The sequence below is a fragment of the Ixodes scapularis genome, unplaced genomic scaffold (genome assembly GCF_016920785.2).
Source record: "Ixodes scapularis isolate PalLabHiFi unplaced genomic scaffold, ASM1692078v2 ptg001299l_1__unscaffolded, whole genome shotgun sequence".
Lineage (NCBI taxonomy): Eukaryota > Metazoa > Arthropoda > Arachnida > Ixodida > Ixodidae > Ixodes > Ixodes scapularis.
In genome coordinates, this window is record NW_024610136.1 from 195,225 (window position 1) to 209,487 (window position 14,263).

A 14,263-nucleotide genomic window follows, 5' to 3' on the forward strand; every position below is an offset into this window, starting at 1 on the left:
CCGCACAAGCGTTTTCAGGTGTCCCTGGTACGTCTTGTGGTGCAGGCCCCGATGAGAAATGTTCATGGAGGCACAGAAGTCTGCCAAGGCTGTCACTCCTTTGCCAATGGATTGGATCCCCTTCATGGCCCTCATGTTCACTTCAAAGGGAGTGATCTTTGCTGTTCCAGCAACCCTGGGAGAGGAGAACTGCTTCTTCTGGAAGTCGCAAGTGCTGCAGACGAGCACAAGCTTGACGGCCAAGCCGTACTCCTTGTCCGCGGCCTTGCTGAGCGTGAGAGATCCCACACCGCAGCTTCCACACCTCGCGTGCGCGAAGAGGTCGTTGAGGACTTTCATGTCGACGATGACAAACTGGGTCCCGGCATCGCTTGTTTGGCATGATCCGTTGACTTCAAGCAGATCGAACTTCCGCTGGGTCGCCGACTTCTCCGATAAAACGCGCTTGCTTTGCTCCGATCGCTCGGCGCGCTGCGCTTGCTCGGCCGTAGAGTAGTAGGTAGAGTCGACGCGAGTGGTGCCGGCAAAACTTGAGCCATCCGGACCAGAGCTTGAGGCCGCAGCATCGTCAACGGGAAGGCTAGCCGATGGTCCCGGCAGATCCAATGCGTTCGGCAGTGGCGCAGATCGTAGCGGCGCAGTTGCAGGTGATGTCTTCCGCTTGTTCCACGCACGTCGCGTCTTCCTCCCGAACGTCCGCCGCGTACTCTCTTTCAATCGAGAGTCCCCCGGCATCTCGATCGCTCGAAATAAAACTCCCGCAACTTCGTAGCGAGAAACCAACGATGTCCGACGCGAACGCGCGAACGTAAACGATTTCGAAACAACGTGCACTCAGCCGCGGATCGAACAAAGCGACAGGCCAAAACGAAGCAGACGACGCTTCTCCACGCTCTCCTTGCGCTGCTGGAGGCGCGCGCGCGCCAAGAGGAGGAAAGGAGCAAAAGTGGAAAGGGGCGCATCTTGGCCTATGACAGGCGCGCGCGGCACGACGTACCCGTGACGTACGCGCGCGGGCCAATGAGCAATCGTTATTCCGGTCGTGAAAACCCGCGGAATGCGGACGCTCTCCAAGGTTGTCGCGATAGTGAGTGGGATGAGGACGTAGGGAAGAGAACCAGCTCCCCAACAAGACCAAGATGGCCGCGATCCGACGATCGGTCGTGAAGCGACGCGGGCGCGCAGTTTGACTATTTTTTTGCGTTGGATTCGCGATTTGAGCGTCGCGGAGACATCGTATTTATCGTTTTTTTTATACTTAGACGTCGAATAGGACATTGAAACTTCGCAGGCAGGTACTTCAGACTATATTCTATCCAAACATGTGATTTTTGAAAAACCCCAAATTTCGCGATTTTTTACCATTTTAAGACCCGCGTCTCGCCTTAAATACTACTAAATTTAACTCTTGATTCATATAACTGCATTTCCGTTGCAAATAAGCACGCTGGCGCAACATGCCTTTTTTACGAAGAGGTCGAGACTCTCCAGGCTCTCCAGCCTCATTACGGCTTATGGCTTTTGGCCAACCCTGAAGTCGAAGCAAGCCAGATGAAAGAAAAAAAGATAAAAAAGTGCAGTGGGCGTGCATTTTTTTTTTTTTTCTCGCACAGGAAGTTTGATTGGTTTGACTTCGCGATCCCGGTGTCGCAAAAAGCAAGCAACAAATTTTCCCGGGACCACGTTCAACCGCTATAAAACGCGGGTCGCGCAACCGAGCCCCGCGAAACGCTAAGAATTCAAGGGTTTTCAAGGACGGCAAAGATACTCCAGCACTTTCAAGGCCTTGAAAAAGCAACTTTCAAATTCAAGAATTTTCAAGGGTTTCAAGGACCTGTGCGCACCCTGTAAAAAGATTAAACAAAACTGCCTCTTTTAGAAATACCGTATTTACTCGCAGAATGAACACACTTTTTTTTCCGAAAAATCGATGCAAAGTTAGGGGGGGCGCGTTCATTACGCGAAGTAAAATTTTTGTGTCCGTATTTACTCGCATAATGAATGGACCTCTTGTCCAGAAAAATCGAGGCAACTTCTTATCTCTTTGCGCGCGGCACCCGGACCCGGCCCCGGCCCCGTAACCAAACTAAATTGTGCAAAAAAAAAACTCTTGTTTTTTTTTTTCTTTTAGTTCCTTGTTGTTTTTTTTGTTTTTGTTTTTTTTTGCCGCCTTTCGCAAGCTGTTTTGTTTGCTTAGGCGTTGCTTAGGCGAAGCCTCTACGCTTATCTTTCTTATCTCCTTGCGCGCGGCGCGCGACACCCCGTAACCAAACTGCGCTGTGCAAAAAAAAAAAGAAAGCTTTTCTTTTTCTTCTGTTTTTTTCTCAGTTCCGTGGGCTGTATTTTTTCTTATTGCCGCCTTTCGCAAGCTGTTTCGTTTGCTTAAGCGCGATCCAAACCAACGCTTCTTTTTGCGCCTGTAGGTCGTGCGGCTGCGGATGTGACGCATTTCGTGGCGTTTTTGCTGTTTCCGGGCGCGCCTTCTGAGTCAGAACCGTGCGCTTTGGTTTGGACGAGCGAAACTTCGGGCGAGCGCGCACGCGCGCACGCAGGCACGAGCGCACAAGCAAAGTGCAACTGCGACAGACTGGCCGGCCAGACGGCGAGAGAAAGAGAGAGAGAGAGAGATCGCGTTGTGATGTTGGAAGAGAATAAAAGGGGGGGAGGAGAGGGCAGCCAGACGGCGAGAAACGCGGAGCCGGAACTAGCTTGCCCTCCACCGATTGGCCGGGACACAGGAGCGCCCTATACGTCACCGCGCGTTTTTGTGCGCGTTGAAAAAGAAGTTGAAATCAACCAACTTTCTTGTGCGTGCCCGGAAGGAGCGAAGAAGCGGCGCGACGTCACGAAAATACGTCACATCCGCAGCCGCACAACCTACAGGCGCAAAAAGAAGCGTTGGTTTGGATCGCGCTTTAGAGGGCTTCTCCGCTCCTCTTTCTTACCTCCTTGCGCGCGGCGCGCGACCCCCGAAACCAAACTGCGATGTGCAAAAAAAAAGAAAAAAAGAAAGCTCTTTGTTTTTGTTTTTTCTTAGTAGTTCTGTGGGGTTTTTTTCTCTCTCTCTCTCTCTCTTTGCCGCCTTTCGCAAGCTGTTTCCGTTCGCCCTTCTCCGCTTCTCTTTCTTACCTCCTTGCGCGCGGCGGCACGCGAACCCAAAGTCCAGACTGCGCTGTGCAAAAAAAAAAAAGAAAAGCTCCTCCATGTTTTTTTTTTTCTTGCTTCAGCTGGATCTTTGCAAATTTTTTTTAACGCCTCTTGCAAGGCGTTTTGTTCGCCCCGCTGCCCATGCATTCGCGACCTCGCTGCACCAGGATAGAAAAGTGCGTTCATTTCGCGCGTGTGGGGGGAGGCGGTAAAAATTTTGACGTCCGAGTTGGGGGTGCGTTTATTACGCGAGTGAAAAAAAAAAAGTCGAAATTGTGAAAGCCGACTTGGGGGGTGCGTTCATTACGCGAGTGCGTTCATTGTGAGAGTAAATACGGTAACACTGCCGCACTGTTCGGAAGCCAGGTCGCAAAACAAACGGGCATCTAACCTGGATTCAGATGCAGCCAGAAGCCTGTGGCCATCGGGCACCGGCAGCTGGGAGGCATCCAAGCAAATCCCCTGCATGACACGGAACGACGAGCAGGGTTCAGTTCTTTTGTCCACACATGACATTTGCCCTCCATCGGGGCTACGTGCGATGTCCCAGTCACAATTATTTGTGGTGCATCGCAGCATCGAGTCGGAAAAAAGTATCCTAACCTACGGTCACCGACAAGACGAGAACGGCATCTCATTCAGACGCCTGGCCTCTGGCACGCGCCCGTGGCCTTTCAATGTGCTTTGTCTGCATGTGCACGCTCGAGGCCCAAGAGATGTTGAAGGTGTTCTCAAAACTTGAAAGTATAAAACAGAGAGGACGAGGACGAGGACGGGAACAGGACATCTTTCACCTTTGAAAGATGTCCTGTTCCCGTCCTCGTCCTCTCTGTTTTATACTTTCAAGTTTTGTATCTATTAACCAACACGCTCGTTTTCAACTGTAAGGTGTTCTCAAACACTTCTATACTGACGAGTGCCTAGGTGGCACCACTTACTGGTGACAGTAAATAAAATATGATCGGTGGCGACATCTACATGGACGAGGAATCCCTCCTCATCTCGGCATGAATGCAATGAGGCGGCGAAGAAGCCTACGACCCTTGTAAACGACAGTGGTTACACTTGGAAGTGCTGGGCTCATAGTTATAATTAAACTAATGCCTCCGATCTTCCGAAATAGTGCTTAAACTGGAGGAACACTTCACTTGCAAGCAGGGACAGCCGAGGAAACATTTATAAGCTCAGGGGATACTTGACAGTACTTTGGGGAACACCGGAATATCTGGGAACCCAGTTTTGAAACCCATGGTCTTGGCCGCCAGGAATGGCCAAACTGTGGCTCGCAAGTTAGCATGCAGCTCTTCACGGGTCCAAATGCAGCTGTCTAGTAAACATATGCTCCTCGCAAGGGCAGAAGGAAAGGGTTATAGATTAAAAGGCAGCCTGCGTTCTGACATTATTGTGCCACGTACCGTACATACATCAGCCAGGGTGTTTGTTTCACAAATGGGGATGCACAATAAGGAGACGTAACAAAACAATTGCTTTATGAGCAGAATTTGCCACAACCACTAACTGAAACCAAAGACAAAAAAAAAAAGAACAGCTACGACTTTTCTTTTTAAATACAGTTGAAACCCAATTTTACGAATTTCTCGATTTAACGAACAAATTCGGATTCCCCCTGCAGTTGCCCATAGGCTTAACGCGTTTACGAACTCGAAATAACGAAACAAACTTCGCCGCCAAACCCGATTTAACAAAGCATTCCGGGGAAAAAAGATGCATAGAAAAAGAGATTTTTCCAAATTTATGGCGTCTATACTTCGTTTCAGCTTCCGTCCGAGCGCAGTCAAAGGCTGAGGGACGATTCGCAACTGCGAGAAGAGCATTCCGACGCACCAAAAAGTAGCCCACAAAAGTATTTTTTTTTTTTTTTAGAATAACTGTTTTGTGCGTAAACATTCCACAACATTCCAGATGTGTACTGCTGAGAAGGATTTGTAACGAAAGGAATTAAATATCTGAAGTTTATGTTTTTATTAATATATGTAGATGCAGGCGGTTTGGTGAAAACGCGTACATCCGCTGGAACACGGCTGCAGCGCTCGGTTGGCTTGGTTCTTCTGTGTGATTTCGTTCCCTATAATGGCCAAATCATGTGCTTCGCTGCTTTCCTCACCGAGTCGCTTCAGAACGTCCTTTCGCAAAGGCACGTTTGGGCGTCAGGCGCGAGCGGTCGTGATGAATGCCTACTTTCAAATTCGGCAAGAGACTCTGGCCGCATCGTACCGCGAATGCGTTGTAAATAAGAAAAGCATCCGGGCCATTACAATTCACTAATACGCGGCGAAATCAGGGCACCCCTTTACTTGCCGATCACATTGAATGCCGAGAAGCTGGTGGAAAAAACTGCGCCTTGAGCCCTGGTATATCCAGACAATAAATACAATGAAACATCAACAGCCGGGTCGTCGGGCACCTTGCAACCTTACATCTCGAAACTATGCCGAACAAGTGGAAAGCTCGGACACAGACAACAGCATCCAGCCTACGCACTGATATACCCTGTGATTAAATTTCAGAACGTGAAAAGGCATTTTTAAACCTCTAGCAGACGATACCGTTGATACACCCGTAGCAGACGAAATACTCGGCGAGCGAGGGCGGTGCGGACGACCAGCGGCGCAGCGGAGTGATATAAAAGTGCAAGCGAGATTGCGTCACCTATTGCCGGCGTGTGATTGGCTCCGGCCACACGTAGCTTTGGCTGCGCTCGGACGGAAGCTGAAACGAAGTATAGAATGTATGGCAGTGTGCTGCCGGCGTAGGAGCGGTACAATCGACACAGCGGATGCATTCTCGTTTTTGTTCTTACGAAACCATGAACCGAAACCGCACGGAACGACAGACTGCGCATTTCTTTCGAGGCTTTGTATCAGTTCCACCAGATGGCGAAAGCGGTGGCTGGTGCTTGATCTTGCACGCGACAGATGGCAGCACTGACGCTCTTTAGCTCAGCTCCCTCCGCGCCTCCGCTACTCTCGCCACTACTGGTTTCCACCACCCAATCGCCTGTGTTCTCCAACTCTTCGCGCACTTTAGTTTTCTTTCTTCTGCTTTGCTCTGCGCATTCTGCGTCGTCGAAGGATGGAGCCTCCAAAGAAGAAAAGGAAAGTACTGACCCTTGAAGAAAAGGCGAACATAATCCGTGCTGTCGCGAGCGGACGGAAAAAATGTGACGTGGCCGCGAAACACGGCATCGCGGCGAGCACGCTTTTGACCATCTTGAAGACAAGGACGCCGTCATCCTTGCTACTTCCTCTGGGAACGCATCCAAGAAAAAAAAACCTGAAGACGATCCCTCACAAGAAGCTGGAAGAAGCCCTCTTTATGTGGTTTAACGACATGCGAGCCAGAAACATTCCACTTAGCGGGGAAGTGGTGCAGCAGAAAGCGCTCGGTTACGCGTGTTTGCACGGCTTTGACGAGTTCAAGGCAAGTCCTGGCTGGCTCTCGCGCTTCAAAGAGCGCTACGGGATTGTTGGCAAAGTGTCGAGCGGGGAGTCATCCAGCGTGAACAAGCAAGGAGCCGACGAGTGGTTGTCGGAGAACGTGCCGGAGATCCTGGGGAGGCACGCCATGCAAGACGTCTACAACGCGGACGAGAGCGGTCTGTTTTATCAGATGCTGCCGGGCAAGACGCTTACTCGGAAAGGGGAGCCTTGCCACGGCGGCAAGCAGAGTAAACAGCGACTAACACTGTTGCTGTGCGTCAACATGGATGGCAGCGATAAGCGTGATCCGCTCATCATTGGAAAGGCCCAGAATCCTCGGTGCTTCAAAGGAGCTAGAAAACTATCGGCAGAGTATGTGTGGAATACCAAAGCCTGGATGAGCTGCGCGATCTTCTCGGAGTGGCTAAAAAGCTTCGACGACGACATGAGCCACCAAAAGAGGAATGTGTGTCTGCTGTAGGACAATTGCACGGTGCACCACATCCCGGAGCTTCACCTGAAGAATGTGGAGTTGCGGTTCTTTCCCCCCAATGCAACTTCCGTCATTCAGCCCCTAGATCAGGGGATCATCAACACTGTGAAATGCGCATATAAGCGCAGGGTCATCGAGAAGCTCCTGCTGAACTTGGAAATCAAATGTGAGACCAAGATCGACGTGTACATGGCGATCGAGATGGTGGCAGCATCGTGGAGAGCAACCCGGTCCTCGATCGTTGTTAACTGTTTCCGGCATGCTGGCTTCCACACTTCTACTTCCGAGGCTGCGTCGGGCTCCAGAAGCCCGCAACACGAGCAGGAAGAGGCATCGCCCAGTTCTTGGGAAGAGCTTCGTCGGCGTGATCAGGTGGCCGCAGATCAGGACTTCGACGACTTCGTGAATGCCGACGCAGACGGGGACACTGATACAACAGAAGTTCTCGATGACGAGGAGATAGTGCAGCTTGTTTCCGGTGCACAAGAAAAGTCTGAAGAAGCGAAAGGTCCGGATGCTGTCGAAGCTCCCGTGCCCACACCAAGCCACCAGGTGATGGACGCCGTCGACCTTCTGAGGCGGTTTGCTGGGGCACACGAAGGTGCCGAGGACGCTTTGACCTCACTTGCCAGCTACGAAAAGTGTGTGCGCCCGCTGCTCACGAAGCACGCGCAGGCGAAAATTACGAGCTTTTTTCACTAGGCAATAAATTTGTCGTTCTCTCGAGAGCTGCGAGCTCTTTTTCTTCTTTTATCTACACGCGCACGCAGTTGTGCTCTTGCTCATTCGCGGAGTTCTTGTGCGCGCATTTTTTAAAAAGTTTCGGCCCGTAGACTGCGCGAATGCGATACCGCGGTAGTTCGTAGGATGCCGCTGTGCTAATACTTCAAATTTATCCAATCCTACGCCCGAAAAATGACGTTCCCGATTTAACGAAATAATTTTCAGGTCCCGGTGACTTCGTTAAATCAAGGTTCAACTGTAGTTTTTTTCCTGTGGCTCTTTGCGTACGACCAACTGGCCACCCCTGGCCGGAGTGTAGCTCATTTGACGGCTCCACTCTAAACAAAACCAAAAGCACCCACCGCCCAACGCAGCGAGTCCTGCTACCCACCTGATGGGTTCTGTTCTCGGTGAGGTGGTCTAGATTGGCGAGGGAGGAGCGCTTGGGCGCCAGCCCTCGCTGCTCGGCAAGACCCAGTATTTCTGTCCAGAGCGACGACGCCCCGGACCTTCCCGTGTCCTTCAGCTTGCTGCCCCGGACGTGCAGGGAGAACAGCTCCCGCCTGCCCATCTTCAGCGCCAGCAGCACCGGATGGAGACCAAACACCACTTCTCCAGTCACCCTGGGAGGCTTCGCGGACTTCTTGTAGACCGCATGGTGTCTGAGGGAGAAGCACGAGAACAGAGTACCAGGTTAGGAGGACCCCCAGTCAACCGCCGAAAGCCCTCGATACGTCGTACCATGGTGCCACGGAAACATGGACGCGTAGGCAGAAGACACAGACACAGTGTTCTATTCCTTATGCTTGTCCCAGTATCCTTTTTGCGCCGTTTTATGTTCCCTGTAACATGCATCGACACGCCTATCTAAAAACAACCACTAAGTTAAAAAAAAGTTGCGGATTGGAGTTTTGAAACTTTCTACCTTTCGTATACAAACATCTGGACATCGGTGACGACCATAGAACTGAGGGATTTGTTGATATAGCTTTACACTGAAGCATTACCTCTTGGCAAGTACAAATGTTGAGTCACCAGGCACAAAAAACCGCATTTTCGTACACCAGGTAGACTTCACGCAAAAAGTGAGACAAGGGTACGTGGAATGACAGAATGAGCCTTTCATGTCCTCATTCCGTACCTACGTGATGGCCACCTTTCAGATCGGCTTTTCCGTGTCTTGGCATAAAGCATGTGATAAAATTATGCAGACTTGAAGCAATTAATGAAAAACGGCATATCCATATTTTGCAGATGATGTGACTCCACTGCTGGCCATTTACTACTTTAAGAAGATTGATGCAACACACACAACATCGTAAAGTTTGACTGGAAATGGCTATACGCACGAGGAGGAGAGCTCATGCCATTTGGGTCGTCTTTTTCGGAGGCGCAGTTGGGGATGGCACGTGTATCACTGGGGTGCGTGCTAACCCACCCAAATCCTCCCTTTACGCCACTTCCCGGCGACAGTCTGCGGATGGCTCTTTAAAAAAATATTAACCCACTTGTAAATGCCGCTTCGTGGCATTCCGCCAGCAACCAAAGTCCCGCTGTGCCCCATTGCACCTCGGGAAAGAGAGTCCCATACCATTTAGTTCAGCGGCATTTCATCGATATTTGTTCTTTACTGAGATACTTGTAAAAAAGAAACGTTGATAATATCACTAAATGTTTGACAAAAAAAAAGTATGCCTGCCGCTTTCCGGATTTGGTCCTGGATCCGCTGCATGCGAAGTGGCCACCTTACTACAAGGCTTTGCTGCAGCTTCACCAATCCGTTTTGACAATTCATTTTATACGAGACCCAAGAAGTTTCGCGCTGTGCGTACAGCCATTTCCAGTCGAGTTGCACAACGTCGTGCGTATACACCTTTCCAAAAAACACTCGACCCCCGGGGCAACAAACCGTTCTCGAGACTAGTCACCGAGTTTGAGGCCTAGACCCTCACCGGCGTCCCTCCTAACCCTAACCGAGTGGACTGCGATTTCAATAGGCGCAGCCTGCGTAGGCGCAGTTTGAAGCGCTGCTGGCGGCTAAATTTTCGTCTTTTCCTGCTCTATTTTGTGTTTCATAGTACATGTATTTTCCCGAGGACATTGAGAAAGCATTGTCCAATATTAAAAAAAAAGAAAAAAAAAAAAAGCAACAAAAAAAAACTTAATTATTTTTGTTGGGTACGCGCGCGACAGAACGAATGCGACTGAAATGTATAGTGCTAGTTACATGTGTTTTATTATTTTCTTACGATAAGTTTTGACGGCGCCGGGGGATTCGTTTCATGTAAAACGACAAAGCACTTTGCTGTCAAAAATAAATTGCAACAGAAGAGGGCCAAAAGGCATGCATTTTTCACGCTCACAAATAATGTGTTTACCGATGGACAGGACACGGACATACAATTGAGGAAGCGTTAACATTCTAACAATATATCGTACGTACCACACGATGCAGCGTTATCTGAAAAGAATTTATTTGAGAAAGATCTCAAATAACACAGTCACATCTTGACGATCGGACGGAATCCGAGATGACTTTGTCTTGGGGCACGTTTTGGGGAGAGCTTACTTTTTCACAACCGCACCAAGGCAAAGAAACAAACGCGACTGACACATTTCCCACCCCAACTCGGACGGGCAACTATGTTTGGAGATGACTGAGGATTCTATGCGGATTATCTCTGGGAAGGGGGAGAACAATGATCGCAAAATCGCGTCGAGGGTCGTTCGACGTCCTTTAACTCCTTCGTTTCCCGTGAATGTCAAGCAGAAAAGCTTGAATGGCAGGCACTTACCAGTCTCATTTCTCACAATGAAAGATAACACAAAAAGGGTATGCAGCAAGCATAAAAAAAATTAAGTGGAAACTTTCAAGAGAGGCGAGAAAACGTTGAATGCAAAACCGCAAAAACGTAGGTAGAGAACCGCGCTGAGCGGGTCTTCGAAGTCCCAGAGAGTGGCAGAAAATTTCTAGCTGATAGAGGATGCGAGAGTCGCACCAGCCACATCAGCATCAGCAACATGGCGGCGGCCTAGGGGCGCTTTTTGGAAAGGTGTATAGCATTAATCTTTTCAGAATTCTCTGTTTGAGAGTTTTCTAGCACAAACTTGCACAGTCAGTTGTGGCACAAACAATCATGATGATTACATCAAGCAACGCAGCTAGATCATGTCGGCCACATTCGGCCACAGCGACCTAGTTTCAGCTCCCGAACCTTCGCCTTTGCGACCAATATGGCTTATTTTTTGCCCTCAATTTCATACAAAAATACTCAACCCTCTGACGTTGCACACTCTGTAACAATGAGGAACATATTAAGCCTTTCCGATCTCAATGATTAACAAAAGCTTACAATCTTCAGAATAAACAAATGATAGCAGAGGACCGAAACCGTGGTTCTCAACCACTGATGTTGCGCGGACCCCTTGTAGATCGGCGGAGATGATGGAGGACCCCGTTTGTGGTGAGAGGAGAGGAACGTTGCAGGTTAAATATAAGAATGATTTAATAAATTGATATAACTAAGGACTAGTGTGAAGTAGACATCTCTTATTGACATATACACGAGGAAACTCACCCCAAAATTAAAACATTTATTCTCAATCTTTAAAAAAGACAACTTTTATTGCCGGGAGGCAGGTCTTCGTGTACCCCTAAGGATGCCTTCGTGGACCCGAAAAGGTCCGCGGACCCCCATTTGAGAACCACTGACCTAAACAATCGTATCCTTTGTAAATTTACCCTCTGTCCTGCGCCAAAGCAGTAAGGGCGACATAATGACAAATACACAGCGCAAAAGGACAAAAAGGAAAGAGACACACCGGATAGAACAGAGCGCTGACTCGCAGCTAGATATTTTAATGGAAGAAAAAGAGAAAGAAGAATATTTTGGTCGTTATAAATCACACGTGTAACCTGTGCCATGATATGTGGTCGCTATGGCACGCGCTGGGCCTTCATAGTTAGTTTCATGAACTCCAACTCTTTGTTGGACGAGACAGATGGTGTGCTGATGCAACTTGCTCCTCCACTCTGGATGTGAAAAGCTTCCAGAACCTCTTGGGTTGTTTTGTTCTGGTGTTTTCCCATAACTGTGGTGGCATCAAAAGACGGTTCACCTAGACATTCTTTACAGCGAAGTGAAAAATTCCCACCCACCGTGGCTCTGAGGGAGTAGTCGTGCTCACGGACCCTGTCGTTTAGGCAGCGTACTACGACTACTCCCTCAGAGCCACGGTGGGTGGGAATTTTTCACTTCACTGTAAAGAATGTCTATGTGAACCGTCTTTTGATGCCACCAGAGTTATGGGAAAACACCGGGACAAAACAACCCGAGAGGTTCTGGAAGCTTTTTACATCCACAGTGGAGGAGCAAGTTGCATCAGCACACCATCTGTTTCGTTGTCCAACAAAGAGTTGGAGTTCATGAAACCGACTATGAAGGCCCAGCGCGTGCCATAGCACCCACATATGGCACAGGTTACACGTTAATTTATGTTTTTTTTTTTTTTATTGATGCAATAAAAGGAAATCAGAGATGTTAGCCGGGAGTACAATCTCCTGACTGGCTACTCTGGTGGGAAAGGGGTAAGGGATATAACAGAGTTAGGAAAGAGGAAAAGAAACATAAAGAACAAAAGAGACACAATCACACATAACACACACACAACCATTTGGACAAGAGAGTTCAGTACATAGCATTAGAGTCTCTTATCTAGGCCTGTTGCTGAAAGAAAACGGAGGAGGGCCTTTGTGGTTTTTAAAGCACAGTCTTCGCTGTTCCATGGCCCCAGGAAGTGCTGTATTGTAAGGGGTGGTCCCGGAGTCTTCCTAATGTCTTGTAAAAATTGTTTTCGCTGACCATCATTACTTGTACATTGAAGTAAAATGTGTTGAATATCTTCGACAGTTCCACATACGGAGCAGTTTGGGGACTTTAATTTCCCAATAAGATGAAGGTAATAGTTAGTGTAGGCGACCTTTAGCCGAATCCTATGGAGAACCGCTTCCCGTCGTCTCTTCAGGCCTCGAGGTACTCGAAACCGTAAGTGCGGGTGTGTCTCTTCCCTTTTTGTCCTTTTGCGCTGTGTATTTGTCATTATGTATAACCAAAACCAACTAGCCCAACTTTCTACTTTATTACAGTGAGGGCGACATCACAAAACTACTCCACAGCAGGAGAAGCGGACGTCTTTTGAAGCAAAGTAGGGACCGGGAAATCTTTTCTACCAAGTCTGTCCTTGTACGACGCCTCCGATTCACGAAGTCGAGGGTGCGTGAAATTAAGCGATGTTGTTCTCCAATCGCCGTCGTTAGAGCGGAAATATTGGAGCTCTCGAGACTGGCACTAGACGGCTCCGAGTTTTGAAGAGTCATTCTCTCTATGGGCAAGTGCCACGGGGTCTCAAAAACAACAAACATTCCACGAATTAGCGCAAGTGTGTACCTCTGTGACTGGGAGGCACGAGTTTTGGTCCCGCCGGATTCAAGGGCCATCAAATCCACACCGGCGACGCCCTCGTGGTGCCGGGCTTTGTGGAAACACCGTACACAGAGTGCACTCCATCTGGCTCGGTACGCGGCGTCCAGCAGACACTGCGGCCTCTTCTGAAAAGGTGACAACAGACGTGGAAGCGCAGCAGCAGCAGTAAACGAAGCAAATATGGTGCGATATAAAAATGAAAAGAGCCCGCGTGCATCACAATGGCAGCGGCGTGCAAAGCATGGACCACTAGCCAGACAGTGACGAACGCCGCGGCGGTTTTAAAACGTGACAGGCGCCTCAGCATGGCGAATGTGCGCAGAACAGGCAAATTACCTGGATCGGATGCAAGACAGCGACTGTCATGTCGCGAGAAATGAACAAAATGCGTGAAACCGCGGTGAGCCGGGTGAGCGTCAAAACAACGCGGCCAAACACAGCGAGCGAATTCACCGGAAACGGAAGCAACGATGCAGTAGCAGTAGGGTGGCAGTAGCCAGCAGTAGCTTTTTGAGGTTTCCACTGTGGCTTTTTTCTAATTTCCAAATGTTATGGTTTGATTTATTATAGTTTTGCTGTTTCTAATCACTCTAAATATTTTCTAACATTGATATAATAGTGTTACACTTAAGGTTTTTGGTAGTCGATAGCATTCGTCTTTGTTCCTGAAGCACAAAAAAAACAACAAAAAAATGTTGTTATTTGTAAATATTTGAAGGTTTATTCATACTTGTTTTTTAAGGAAGTGCTACACAAACAGCAGTTATTACTTTCAACAAAGGACCTGCGGCTTAACAGCGAAGCAATGGATAGGGTTGGGCTCGAAGCGGCTGCCCCATGTGTTTGTTTCGGTTTGCGGGTCTCATCGACCGGTCGAAAAACATGGAGAACGGGAGGTGCCAAGATCGCCACAAGCGTGGCTCCTAGTTCAGTCTCGAATTCCGTGCAAAGAAATAGCCTAGATGTTTTCACGCGTG

General features: G+C 48.9%; 1 protein-coding gene and 1 pseudogene across 1 annotated transcript in view; one reads left to right on the forward strand and one right to left on the reverse strand.

Annotated features, from left to right (window-relative positions):
• The window catches only part of LOC121834536 (rRNA methyltransferase 1, mitochondrial-like), a 33,502-nt gene extending 25,226 nt beyond the window's left edge, over nucleotides 1-8,276 (reverse strand). The window contains exons 1-2 of the mRNA XM_042288238.1: nucleotides 8,195-8,276; nucleotides 3,539-3,609 (exon numbers count right to left, since the gene is read on the reverse strand). The gene's annotated coding sequence lies outside the window, so the exon portion shown is untranslated. The remainder of the gene's footprint in view (nucleotides 1-3,538; nucleotides 3,610-8,194) is intronic.
• On the forward strand, nucleotides 6,241-7,782 carry LOC121048188 (annotated as a pseudogene).
• Nucleotides 8,277-14,263: the final 5,987 nt, after the last annotated feature.